The sequence below is a fragment of the Ochotona princeps genome, chromosome 13 (genome assembly GCF_030435755.1).
Source record: "Ochotona princeps isolate mOchPri1 chromosome 13, mOchPri1.hap1, whole genome shotgun sequence".
In the NCBI taxonomy this organism is placed as follows: Eukaryota; Metazoa; Chordata; class Mammalia; order Lagomorpha; family Ochotonidae; genus Ochotona; species Ochotona princeps.
In genome coordinates, this window is record NC_080844.1 from 47,959,886 (window position 1) to 47,973,042 (window position 13,157).

The 13,157-nt window shown below is 44.3% G+C and overlaps 1 protein-coding gene across 2 annotated transcripts in view; it reads left to right on the forward strand.

Annotated features, from left to right (window-relative positions):
* The window catches only part of CNNM2 (cyclin and CBS domain divalent metal cation transport mediator 2), a 135,291-nt gene that overhangs the window by 23,251 nt on the left and 98,883 nt on the right, over positions 1-13,157 (forward strand). The window lies entirely within an intron of this gene.

Sequence of the window (13,157 nt, forward strand, 5' to 3'; positions counted from 1 at the left end):
ATAGTTATAACATGCTGTCTGGTATTCAGCCTGTATTCCTTTTGTGTGTCTGTGATGCTGTGAGATCCTTCTGCCTTCTTTTCCTTCATGGTATTGGCATTTCTGGAGAGTCCAGCCTAGCGCTATGTGGAATGTCCACGGTCTGGTTTGTCACAGTTGCTTCCTCATAGTTGAAAAATTACCGCATCAGCGACAGGGTCGTGTGTAGCTGAGGTTGTGTGCAGCTCTTCTGCCGTCACAAGCTTTGACCCCAGGTGCTGGCCTTTCATTCTCCCTAGGAGGAAATCCCGCATGGCAAAGGCTTCCTTGTCCATCCCTGTCTGTAGTGATCTACTCCTTCCAGTCTAGCATGAAAATAGATGCTTGAGTCAGATGAGAAGGTGGAACCTAGTTCAAGCAGCTTATTTTCCTGCTGAGCTTTCCTCCTGATGCACAAGAGCAGTATGCTGTTAGTGACAAAATCAGGACTAGAACCTCGGTCTTCTGATGCTTAATTCAGGCCTGTGTCCAGCACCTCTACACTCTGAACCCAAGCACGGGGGAGAATCACAATATCTGTGGACTGACTGTGCAGTGTGTGTGTGTCAGAACTGGACCTCCTCAGTTGCTAAGACAGAGCAGTGCGCAGCATGCCCCCTGCACACGGGGGATATGGCAGTCTGATGGTGCCTGCAGAGGACACCTGATACCATAATAGGAAGGAGGACAGAATATATTGATATATTGCCCCAGCCAAACATTGACAGCAAATATCTGGATGAATGGAGACTCTAAGGTGGACTATGTCAGCCAGTGGAGCTTGGGAGGATCTCCTCATCCTTGGAGTGGTGAGATCGACAGTGTATCAGAACTATTGAAACCACTTGCGAAGTACCCTTGGAGCACGCTCCACATTGGGGACCCTGGGATGACACTGGGTGGCCATTCCCCATCCCTGGGTACTGACTGGGAGGCTGGATATGTTTTCTCCCCTTATCTCCCCCCTATCCCCAGATACAGATCTTCCATCCACTGGTTTACTTCCCAAATGGGCATAATAACCAGGGCTGTACCAGGTGAAGCCAGGAGCCTCTCTGGGTCTCCCATGTGGGTGCAGGGGCCCAAGGACTTCAACCATTCTCCACTGCTTTCCCAGGCCATACACAGGGAGCTGTATTAGAAGTGAAGCAGGCAAGATTCCAACCGGCACCCACATGAGATGTTGGAGCTGAAGGTAGAGGCCTAGTGTGCTACACTAAGGGCTCTGACCCCACACAGAGAACTTTTTAAAGCACTTGTGGTTACTGCTCTAACGAAAGTTTTATTTTTGTAACGATCTATTACTCTTGGCTTGTGTGACTCATCTGAACACAAACTCCTTCCTAGATTTTACTTGGGGTAAGCGTTAGGTGAAGTAATTGAATGCCCAGGAGGCACTACTACTACAACTCTGAATGTTCAGTGTTTTCTGCAGCCAGAAGGAGGTATTAAAAACTTATTTGCAACCAGGTTAGGACATTAGGTACTTTTGAAAAAGGGTTAGGGACTTTGACATGGTACTTACTTTTCAGCTACTTAATTTTCAAGTCAGAAGAATCCTAGACCACAGGAACATAAGGTACCAAGTTGGAGAAAAGAACATTGTGTTATGAGAAAGGACACAAAGTATATCTAAGATTAATGTTCAGGGGGCGATGCTGTGGTTTAATTGGATAATCCTTCTCTAGCAAGTACGGGCATCCTATGTGGGCACAGATTCATGTTTCCACTGCTCCACTTCCCATCCAGCTCCCTGCTTGTGGCCTGGGAAAGCAGTAGAGGATGACCCAATACCTTGGGACCCTGCATCCACATGGGAGACCCTGAAGAAGCTGCTGGCTTCTGGCTTTGGATCAGCTCAGCTCTGGCTGTTGCAGGCATTTGGGAAGTGAACCAGCAGATAGAAGATCTTTCTATCTCTGCTTTTCTCTGTAGATTTATCTTTTCAATAAAAACAAATAAATGTTTTAAAAAATTAGCTTAGCTTAGTGGTGGTGGTGGTGGTGGTGAAGATGCCCCATTCCCACACTGGCATACTTAAGTTGACTATCTGGCTGTGACTTCTGAGAGCAGCTTCGTATTAAAGCAGATCCGTGGAGGTAGTACTGGTGCCTCTAGCAGTTGGGTCCCTGGCATTCCTTTGGGAGACCTGGACTGAGTTCCTATCTCCTGGCTTTGGCACAGCCCAGACCTGGTTATTGTGGACACTCAGGGAGTGAACCAGCAGATGGTAACTCTATTATCTCTCTCTGGCTCTCATATAAACAAACAAACAAAAAATCCTCTTGCATGTGTTTTGAATAACTTTTTTTAAAGATTTATTTATTTTATTACAAAGTCAGATATACAGAGAGGAGGAGAGACAGAGAGGAAAATCTTCCATCTGATGATTCACTCTCCAAGTGAGCGCAACGGCCGGTGCTGCGCCAATCCAAAGCCAGGAACCAGGAACCTCTTCCAGGTCTCCCACGCGGGTGCAGGGTTCCAAAGCTCTGGGCCGTCCTCGACTGCTTTCCCAGGCCACAAGCAGGGAGCTGGATGGGAAGCGGAGCTGCCGGGATTAGAACCGGCGCCCATATGGGATCCCGGGGCGCGTTCAAGGCGAGGACTTTAGCCGCTAGGCCACGCCGCTGGGCCCAAATAACTCTTTACTATATGCCAGAACCTTCTGCTCATGGTAAATACTGGTGAGATAGAAAGTGTCAACCAGTAAAGAACTGTGGGTTTTTTTTCTTTCTTTCTTTCTAACTACTGACTTACTCTGAATTAAAGTTAGTAACCCCAGTGCCTTTTAATCTCAGTCATATGTTTTGTAATCCCTTTTCTGGCATACATTTTAATTGTTCTCTTGGTGCTGTAATCCTTTTATAGTTTCCTGGGTTTAAAAATAAACCTAAAAAGCGTTCAGTTTTATAGTTATAGCCATGTTTTACAGTGTTCAGAAGCTGTGAATAAGTTGAGACTGGCCGAAACTTTTGATTTGGAATCCCTTTGTTTCTGTGTATTTTTCTTTTAGTGTTTTTCATTGTGGTTTTTAAAAATATTGGCTAGGATTTTTTTTAAGATTTATTTTATTTTTATTGGAAAGTCAGACATACAGAGAGGAGGAAGAGAGACAGAGAGGAAGATCTTCGTCTGACGATTCACTCCCCAAGTGAGCACAACGGCCAGTGCTGCGCCAATCCAAAGCCAGGAACCTCTTCCACTAGGTCTCCCACGCGGGTGCAGAATCCCAAGGCTTTGGGCCGTCCTCAACTGCCTTCCCAGGCCACACGCAGGGAGCTGGATGGGAAGTGGAGCTGCCGGGATTAGAACCGGCGCCCATATGGGATCCTGGCGCATTCAAGGCGAGGACTTTAGCCGCTAGACCACGCCGCCGGGCCCAAATATTGGCTAGGATTTCTAAAATATTTGGTAATACCTATAAAGTCAAGGAGAAAGAAAAACCAGTGAAAATGCACATTAATCTCTTGTAATTGTCTGTTAACAGGTTTTCAAATGTCATCTTATTTTGAAACAGTTCTTTCATGAGTACAACTGTCCCGATCCTCACAGAGCTCCCAGTGTGAGGAGGGCAACAGGTACAAAGCTGATAATCATGCAGGGAAACCTCCTTGTGTGGGACAGGCGCGGTGGGAAAAGCGCTGGTGAATCCTGGCAGGTGGTAGGGGAGGCCAGAAGGGGGCCTTGGTGACTTGAGATCTGCTGGACCAGTGGGAGGTGACCAGGAAAGGTTGGGTGTGGAGCCAAGACTATTACAGAGACACCTGATGAGGTGGGGAGAAAAGCAAATGTTCAAGAAATGGAGACAAGATTGTGTGGTTGGAAGACAGGGTCTGTGTGCTTTATGTGGTGGGTAGGGTGGGGGTTTGTGATGGGGTTGGTAGAATTAAACAGGGGCTGTGGTGGGCACACAGCTGTAGGTGCTACACAGGGTCCTAGCATTTCTTCCAAGAACAGCAGCCTACATATGGGGCACTGTCTGAGCATGGCAAGCTGAAGGTTGCATCTGGCAAAGGTTACTGTTTCCTCAGTAGACACCTTTAGAGAAGAGCAAGAAAGGATGCGGGGATCTGGTGGGAGGTGATGATGCTGGGTCTAAAGCTGTGGAGGTCAGGAGGAAAGCGGCACAGTGATTCTCTGCTCGTGGACAGAGCAGGTCTTGAGTTGTCACTGAGACTCAGAGAGGGGCGCAGTGTGGGTGCTGGCTGTGAGAGTGAGGCCGAGGGAGTTAACGGGCGTGCACCGAGCAAGCCTGAGATGGAAGTGGGGCATCTGACCTCAAACCCACGACTCTCTCCTTGCAGCAAAAGCTTCCCTTGGAGAATCTGGGTATCCCCTAGCCCATTCCACAGCAACTAAAATGGCCAGTGCTTGTGCGTTAAAGCTAACTTAGCAACTGACGATAAGCATTCTTTATCAAGTTCACAAGAGAACATTTTAGTGACTTGTACCTTCTGATGGGTAAACACCTTCCTTCCCAACTGCGAGGGACTCAGGTAAAAGGGATTCTGGTTAAGAGCAGCGCTATCAGGGCAATCTGCTGACAATACGAGTATTAATTTACTGAGCCCACATTATGTTCCTGGCATTGTTTTACTTACAGAAAATTCCTAAAATATGAGGAACCACAGGACTCACTGCTAGGGTCAGAGCTGTGGTGTAGCTGATTAAGCTGGCAGTGCTGGCATCCCATTTGGGTACCAGTTTGAGTCCCAGTTGTTTTATTTTTGATCCAGTTCCCTAATAACGTGCTTGGGAAAGCAAAAGAGGATAACTCGAATGCTTGGGCCCCTGTACCCACATGGGAGACCTGGAAGAAGCTTCTGGCTTCTGGCTTCAGCCTCACTCATCCCTGGCTATTGTGGCCATTTGGGGAGTGAACCAGCAGATGGAAGATATTCTCTCTCTTTCTCCCGCCCTCCCCCCGACCTTCCACCCCTTATTCTTTTTATCACTCCCTTTAAATAACTAAAATATTTTTAAAAAAGAACGAGCTCACTGCCTAGTAGGGGAGGTGAGGTTTGTAACCTATGGTGTGTAGCTTTTGTCGTGGGGACATGTGCAGGATGCTGGGAACCCAGAGGAGGCACTTGGGGTAAGATTTAGTCACAGGTAGACATTTGTCATTTCCGTCATTTTCTGGTGATGGTTACTGAGCAATGGAGAGTATAGGTGTTGTCAGCGAAGACAGCTAAAAAAATAGTTTATTAATTGGGTAGGAGAAAAATACTTCCACAATTAAAAAGAAGTACTTTGTAAATTATAAGAATTACAGTTCCAGGTTGATAAAAAGTTTAAATTGCCTTTAGAATTACCTTGTAGCAATTACATGAGAAGTGCATTCTTACCATATTATCATATTTTCAGTGCACACTATTATGTTAGCACCATGTAGTTACTTAATATGGTATTAATGTTTTTTCAGAAAGTTGTTATTTTTCTTTGAAAGTGATTTGTGAAAACTGGCTATCATTATAAATGTGTTTCTTCCTTTTATTTTTTTTTAAACCACAGAGTGTTTACAAAGCAAGAGTTTCAAGATAAAAGTTCCGTAATAATTTGTTTTATAGAAAGTATATAAGCAGCTGTTAAGCTGCAACCTATGTGGGAGACTGGATGGACTTCCCATCTCCTGGGTTCTCCTGGCCCAGTCCTGGCTATTGTGGGATTTGGGGAAGTGAACCAGCAGGTGGAAGATCTCTCTCTGTCTTTGTCTGGATCTCGTGTGTGTGTGTGTGTGTGTGTGTGTGTGTGTGTGTGTGTGAGAGAGAGAGACTCAACTACACGATGATGTGAGATGACCACAGGAAGCCCTTTACAGTGGGAGGAGAGAGATTGAGATCAAGGTCTTTCATCAACTGGCTCTCTCCTCACATGGCCACAACAACACAACAGCCAGGCTGAAGCCAGAAGCCAGGAACTCTATACTTGTCTCCCACATGGGCCACAAAGACCCAAGCACTTGGACCATTTCTGTTACCTTCCCAAGCATATTAGCAGGAAGCTGGATCAGAAACGGACAGCCAGGACTTGAATTAACACTTCAGTATGGGATACTGGTGTCTTGAGTGGTAGTTTATTTATTTATTTATTTTTATTGGAAAGTCAGATATACATAGAGGAGGAGAGACAGAGAGGAAGATCTTCTGTCCAACGGTTCACTCTCCAAGTGAGCGCGATGGCAGGTGCTGTGCCGATCTGAAGCCAGGATCCAGGAACCTCCTCCAGGTCTCCCACGCGGGTACAGGGTCCCAAGGCTTTGGGCCATCCTCACCTGCCTTCCCAGGCCACAAACAGGGAGCTGGATGGAAAGTGGAGCTGCCGGGATTAGAACTGGCACCCATAAGGGATCCCGGGCATTCAGGGCGAAGACTTCAGCCGCTAGGCCACGCCACCGGGCCCTCAAGTGGTAGTTTAACCTGCCAAAAACACTGGCCCCAGTGCAAGGTTTCATTGTACTACTCATAGCACTCATTTTAAAATTTGTGAAATATTTCCAGAGTTTTCCATTTAATACAAGAGTATGTCAAATTCTGTGGGGAAAAATGAAATTGTAATACAGTAGGTTAGGCGTGTGGGATGGTTGCATCTTGTATTCGAGTGCTGGTTTGAGTCCCATTTATTCCCCTTCTGATCCAGCTTCCTGCTAATGCCTTCTGCAGGGCAGCAGATGATGGCTCAAGTGCTTGGGCTCCTGCTGCTCGTGTGGGAGACCAGGACGGAGGTCTGGGCCCTGGCTTCAGCCTGGCCTGCCCTCAGGCTGTTGTAAGCGTTTAGGGAGCAAACCAGCAAATGGAAGCTCCTTCTCGATCGCCTTCTCTGTGTAGCTCTTTCAAATAAATAAATCTTTAAAAAGTTATGTTAAATGATATGAAACTCTTGTTTTAAAGACATCACTCTTTGCAGTAATTGGTATATGAATGCCCAAGTGGACTTGGCTGCAGTGTAGAATATGGTCTTTCAGAGCCAGTCAGGAGTTAAACAGGTTAAATAGAAGACCAATGTGGGGGCAGGTGTTAAGTGCAATGCTTAAGATGCTGTTTGAGAGGCCCACATCCTGTAATAAAGTGCCTGGGCTGGATCTTCAGCTGTCCTCCCAATTCCAGCTCCATGCTAATATTCCTTATAATTGGGAAGCGGCAGATGATGCTACAAGTGCCTGGGTTCCTGTCACTTACATGGCAGATCCAGATAATATTCGGGGCTCTTGGCTTTGACCTGACTTGGTCTCAGCTGTTTCAGGCATTTGGGGAGTGAGCCAGCAGATGGAAGATCTCTCTGTGTCTTTTTCTCTGGCTTGGAAACTTAAAAAAAAAAAAGTAAAAAAATTTAAAATATAGAGTATCTCATCACGGTAATGAGAAGCAGATTCTGATTTGAAATAAGGCACTTAGGGGCTGTTACCAAGGTATAGTAGACTAAGCCTCTGTCTGTGGTGCCTGCATCCCATATAAATGCCAGTTTGTGTCTCATCTGCTTCACTTCCAATCCAGCTCCCTGCTTGTGGCCTGGCTCAAGTCCCTGGGCTCCTGCCTCTATGTGGAAGACCCAGAAGAAACTTCTGGCTCCTGACTTTGGACTGGCCCAGCTCTGGCTGTCGTGGCTATTTGGGGAGTGAGTCAGCAGATAGATGATTTCTCTGACTCTTCTTTTCTTTGTAACTCTGTTCTTCAAATAAAAATAAAATCTATTCTTTAAGTAAAAGGAAATAAAGTACTAACCATTTTTTAGGGTTAAAAAAAATTCCACCATAAGAAGAGGAAAGTAAATTATGGCTGGTGCATTGGCTTAACTGACCAATCCTCCACCTTCAAGCATGACATCCCATATGGGCACCAGTTTGTGTCCTGGCTGCTCCAGTTCCCATTCAGCTCCATGCTTGTGACCTGGGAAAGCAGTAGAGGTTGGTCCAAAACCTTGGGACCCTGCACCAGTGAGTGGGAGACCTGGAAGAAGCTCCTGGCTCCTGGCTCCTGGCTGCTGGCTTTGGATCAGCTCAGCTCTGGCCCTTGTGGTCATTTGAGAGGCAAACCAGCAGATGGAAATTATTTCTCCTTCTCTCTGTAAATCTGACTTTCCAATGAAAATAAATAACTCTTTAAAGAGAGAGAGAGAAAAGTGAATTCAAAAGGCAGGATACCAGTTTTTACCTAAGTAACTTGCAAAAAAGTTTCACTGGTAACATTTGGTGTTGACCTTGGTGTGAGGAGATCACTGGTCTCACTGCTGGTGGGAACTTTCTGGTAAACATTTGTATTTGGGATTATTAGGATTATGTTTCTAGTCACCCTTCCTGAGGATATAGTTTAACACAGGCACAAAGATGTTTATGAAAGTCTTATTCATATCATAAAAATATTAGGAACAATTCAAATGTCCAACAAAAGGGCAGTAGTTACATCATTTGGCATATGTAAATGGTGAACTATTATATAGCTCTTAGAATGATGCTTTCAAAGCTTCATTAATAATTTGGGAAAATTTTTACAAGGTTTCATATTACACATTATAAATATGTATATATATACATATGAGCATTCTTATGCCAGTTTTATAAAATAAACAATCTGTGTGCATAGAATTTTAAAGGTGAGACATATTTTCACAATTTTTTTTTCAATGAGCTAGCAACACAATCAGAAAGAAGTGAATAATCATTAATATAAAGCTCAATCGCTTGGTTGGCTAATCATTTGCCTTGCATGTGCTGGAAACCCACATGGGTGATGGTTTGTTTCCTGGATGCTCCACTTCCCATCCAGCTCTCTGACTGTGACCTGGGAAAACAGCAGAGGATGGCTTAAAGTCTTGGGACCCATGTGGGTGATCTGAAACAAGTTCCTGGCTCCTTGCTTCAGATTGGCTCAGCTCAACTCCAGCCCTTGCAGCCATTTGGCATATGAGCCTGCGGATGGAAAATTTTTCTGTCTCTCTTCTGGAATTTGCCTTTCCAATAAAAAAAAAAAAGAATAAAAAAAAAATGAACAAATGGCTCCATGTGGTCCACTGTGAATGGCCAAAGGTTTTCTAGATGGATCACAACAGATTATACTTAATGGAAACAATCAGTTGGTGGCACTTATGCTTACCTTTGTATGGGAGCTGTGCAAACTGTTATATTTAAATGGAGAAAATGCAGTCCATGAGAGTTTGCATTTTAAATCAGAAGACCAACTTCAGCCAGTCCTGGATTTCTTTGATGAGGACTTGGACACAATTTCATCAATTCTGTGAGAAGATTTCTGTCATGCTGATAAGAGTAAGCAAAACGGGAACAGAATTAAGCAGTTCCAAAGGTGGAAACCTTTAAAAATGGGAAGAAGAAAAACCTCCCTGAGTGTGGTATTTGACCCGCTGTGACTGCCACCCCCTCGCCTTGGCCTTGCCAGAGTGCAGTGATGTCAGGTAGTGCCTCTCCCTGTTCTTTCCCGGTGGCCGGCTGTCCAGGTTCAAGTTCAGATAGCCATTGAGTGCAAGGGAGACCCTTTAAGAACGATTCTCCTCTAGTCATCCAATATCATGTTTGTTCAGTTGGCTTGTCCAAACAATTTTTCTGTGTTTTCACCAGAGCAGTATCAACTTAACATGAAGATTAAAGCTGTTATCCATCTGCTTTATCTGCCCTTCTTAATTAGAACCTGATGACAGAAATCAGCTTTGATCCAGGCTGATTATTCCCAGCGAATCTTATTATTGCAGATTTTTTTTTTCTTTTTTATTTACCACATTGATCCTAAGCATCTATAGGGCAGAGGCATGGGAGTGGGGTCAGGAGTAATTTGTTCATTTAAACATTTATCCAGCGTCTGCAGTGCTAGCTGTTGGCGGCATATTACAAATGCTTGAAATGGTGCAGAAAAGATAAAACTTACCTAGAAGTCATTTTAATGCAAACATGAAGTGACAGTACAAGAGGTAAGGTGTAAAGAGGGAGGGGATTCAGAGGAGTTCTGCCTGGTCACGGAATCCCAGCTTCCCAGTGCCCTTTTAAAAGTAACCCAATAGCTTCCTTTTATTTTAGGGGAAATTCTGGAGGTGAAGAGGGTACGTGTTTGGATACCAATTATTTTAGGCAAGTAATGGACGTCGGAGCGGCTTGATGACTTTTAGAAAATATTGAAACAAATATATATTGAGTGTATTCACAAGGCGTTTGCCATCTACCAGCTGCCACGAAATGTGATTTTATAGATCAAGGAGTGTTAACAGTACCAGTTAATTAGACTAATGAGCTCGTCCGAAAGGAGAATGGAGAGGGTAAGCTTGGCGTCTTCCATCTAGCTGAGAGGCAGAGTTAACTCGCCCACCACACTGCCTCAGCTGCCGAGATGAGGTGAGCCTGTAGGAGAGCCGCCAGCTTTGGTGCTGCCACTCGCCACTCCTGGGTTTCGAGAAGGTTCCCCTCACTTTTCTATCTGTCAGACTTTTCTCTCTTTAAATACCTCGCAGGGCTTTTGTTAGGATTACATAGCAGACCCGGGGATATGATGTGCGGGAAGCCCTCCCGCCCCTCGGGGGCCAGGTGTGGAGTTTTAGAGCCCCCACAGGTGCGGCAAGGCCTGTGAGGAGTCATTGGGCCGCCAAGGCGCCTCCCTTCCAAAGCAGCTGCGTGCGCTCCAGCTCATTTTCTCCCTCCTCCTCCGGACACAGCTCCAGGCGCCATCTTGGAAGCGGCGGCTGGGACCCTCAGCAGCACCCAGACCTTGTGGTGGACCACTCTGACCTTCGAACTGTGAGAACGAAACTCTCTCTTTATAAATTACTTTTCTGGGATACTCAGTTGTGGCCTGCCAAGGGACTAAGACCTCGCGGGGCACCTCCCACAGCTGCCAACAGACAGGCTTCCTCCCTAACCTGTCTGGGCTGACTTTTGGGACCCACCCTTGACAATGGAAAGTGAAAAAATGCCTCGGTTTTCTTTTCCTTCCCGTCTCTTGAGTGTGAACATCCTAGGCACGAATTCGAATGGTTTGTATTGGTGAAGTCACAACTGTAGTAGGTGGCCAGTTCTTGGAATACGAAATTGTTTCTGGGAACATAAAACTTGTTTCTTTAAGTTTAGGTGCACATAGACTGTTTATTATAAAATTGACGTAAGAATGCTCATATGTATACACACATTTATAATGTGAAACATTGTGAGAATTTTCCCAAATTATTATTTTTTAAAGGATTATTTTTATTGGAAAGGCAGATTTACAGAGAGAAGGAGAGACAGAAAGATCTTTCATCTATTGGTTCACTCCCCAAGTTGCCGCAACAGACTGAGCTGAGCTAAGCTGAGCCAAAGCCAGAAGCCAGGAGCCTCTAGCCTCTTCTGGTCTCCCACATGGGAGCAGGGTCCCAAGGCTATCCTTGACTGCTTTCTCAGGTCATAAGCAGGGAGCTGGGTGGGAAGTGGAGCAGCCAGGACATGACCTGGCATCCATATGGGATCGCAGCGCATGCAAAGTGAGGATTTAACTGATGAGCCATTGTGCCAGGCCCCACTTAAATTGTTTCTAATAATATTTTTATGATATGAATAAGACTTTCATAAACATCTTTGTGCCTGTGTTAAACTATATCCTCGGGAAGGGTGACTAGAAACATAATCCTAATAATCCCAAATACAAATGTTTACCAGAAAGTTCCCACCAGCAGTGAGACCACTGATCTCACACCAAGGTCAATACCAAATGTTACCAGTGAAACTTTTTTGCAAGTTACTTAGGCAAAAACTGGTATCCTGCCTTTTGAATTCACTTTTCTCTCTCTCTCTTTAAAGAGTTATTTATTTTCATTGGAAAGTCAGATTTACAGAGAGAAGGAGAAATAATTTCCATCTGCTGGTTTGCCTCTCAAATGACCACAAGGGCCAGAGCTGAGCTGATCCAAAGCCAGCAGCCAGGAGCCAGGAGCCAGGAGCCAGGAGTTTCTTCCAGGTCTCCCACTCACTGGTGCAGGGTCCCAAGGTTTTGGACCAACCTCTACTGCTTTCCCAGGTCACAAGCATGGAGCTGAATGGGAACTGGAGCAGCCAGGACACAAACTGGTGCCCATATGGGATGCCATGCTTGAAGGTGGAGGATTGGTCAGTTAAGCCAATGCACCAGCCCCGTGGATTCTTTCATACCAATTTATAGTAAGAATTCATTGAACACAGGTGAACTAATCAATTAGCACCCCTCTGTTTGATCTCTCAAGTAAAATAAGGACACAATTCTAATGAAAGAAAGTGATAGAATCCTGGTCTTGCATACTCTGGCTTTTTAACTAGGGCTTCCCAACAGAATCATCTTCCTATCCGTTCAAAATCAAAGACGTCAGATTTGGATTCCACACCTCATCTAGTAAGTAAAAATATCTTGGTTAGAAACAAAATAAGTGCACTTTAAAAAACTACTCTCAGTTATTCTTACCCATCATAATTACAAGTCACCTAATTAAATGACAGTCATTTAACTTCAAAACATAACTCTAAACCTTACAGATATAAATGTTTAGCATAAAAATATTAAATTGTTGTAAGTACAAATTGTAACAAATAATACTTGGAGATTCAGTTAATATCTCTAATATATTAGAAGAGAAATAATCCAAAGGAAAAGTAAATAGAATAGACAAGCCATTGAAGGTCATCAGCTAACAAATGTTTATTTTCTCTAAAGGACTGAACATTACAATAATAAGCTATTTTTCACTTATCAAGTAGTATTAAAGATGAACTTTAACGGTAGTGGTAGGGCTGACTGAAGCATATGAGTATTTGCATTAGCAAGAACTCAAAACTTCATCAACAAATTAACAGCTGAGTACACTACGACAGTCAAACATTTGCGAGTATAAAAATGAATAAGGTAAATCTTCACAAATATACGTTCACCGTCTACAAAGCTGAGTGTTTAAGAACCTTCATGCTATGACAGTAGGTACAGTACAGTTTCATTTTTGAAAACCTTGCCTCAGAATCCAACTGGATATGGTTGTATGTGGACAAAGGTCCACAAATAATGGTTACCAGTGTTAGGAATTTTTTTAAGTGAAAAGTGAGGGGCGAGGAGATAGACCCAGCTATTACTTTAACCATATCTTGGTTGCTTCAATTTTATAAAGACCACATTTAAAAATATATTCTTTGTTAATTGGCTGAAGGT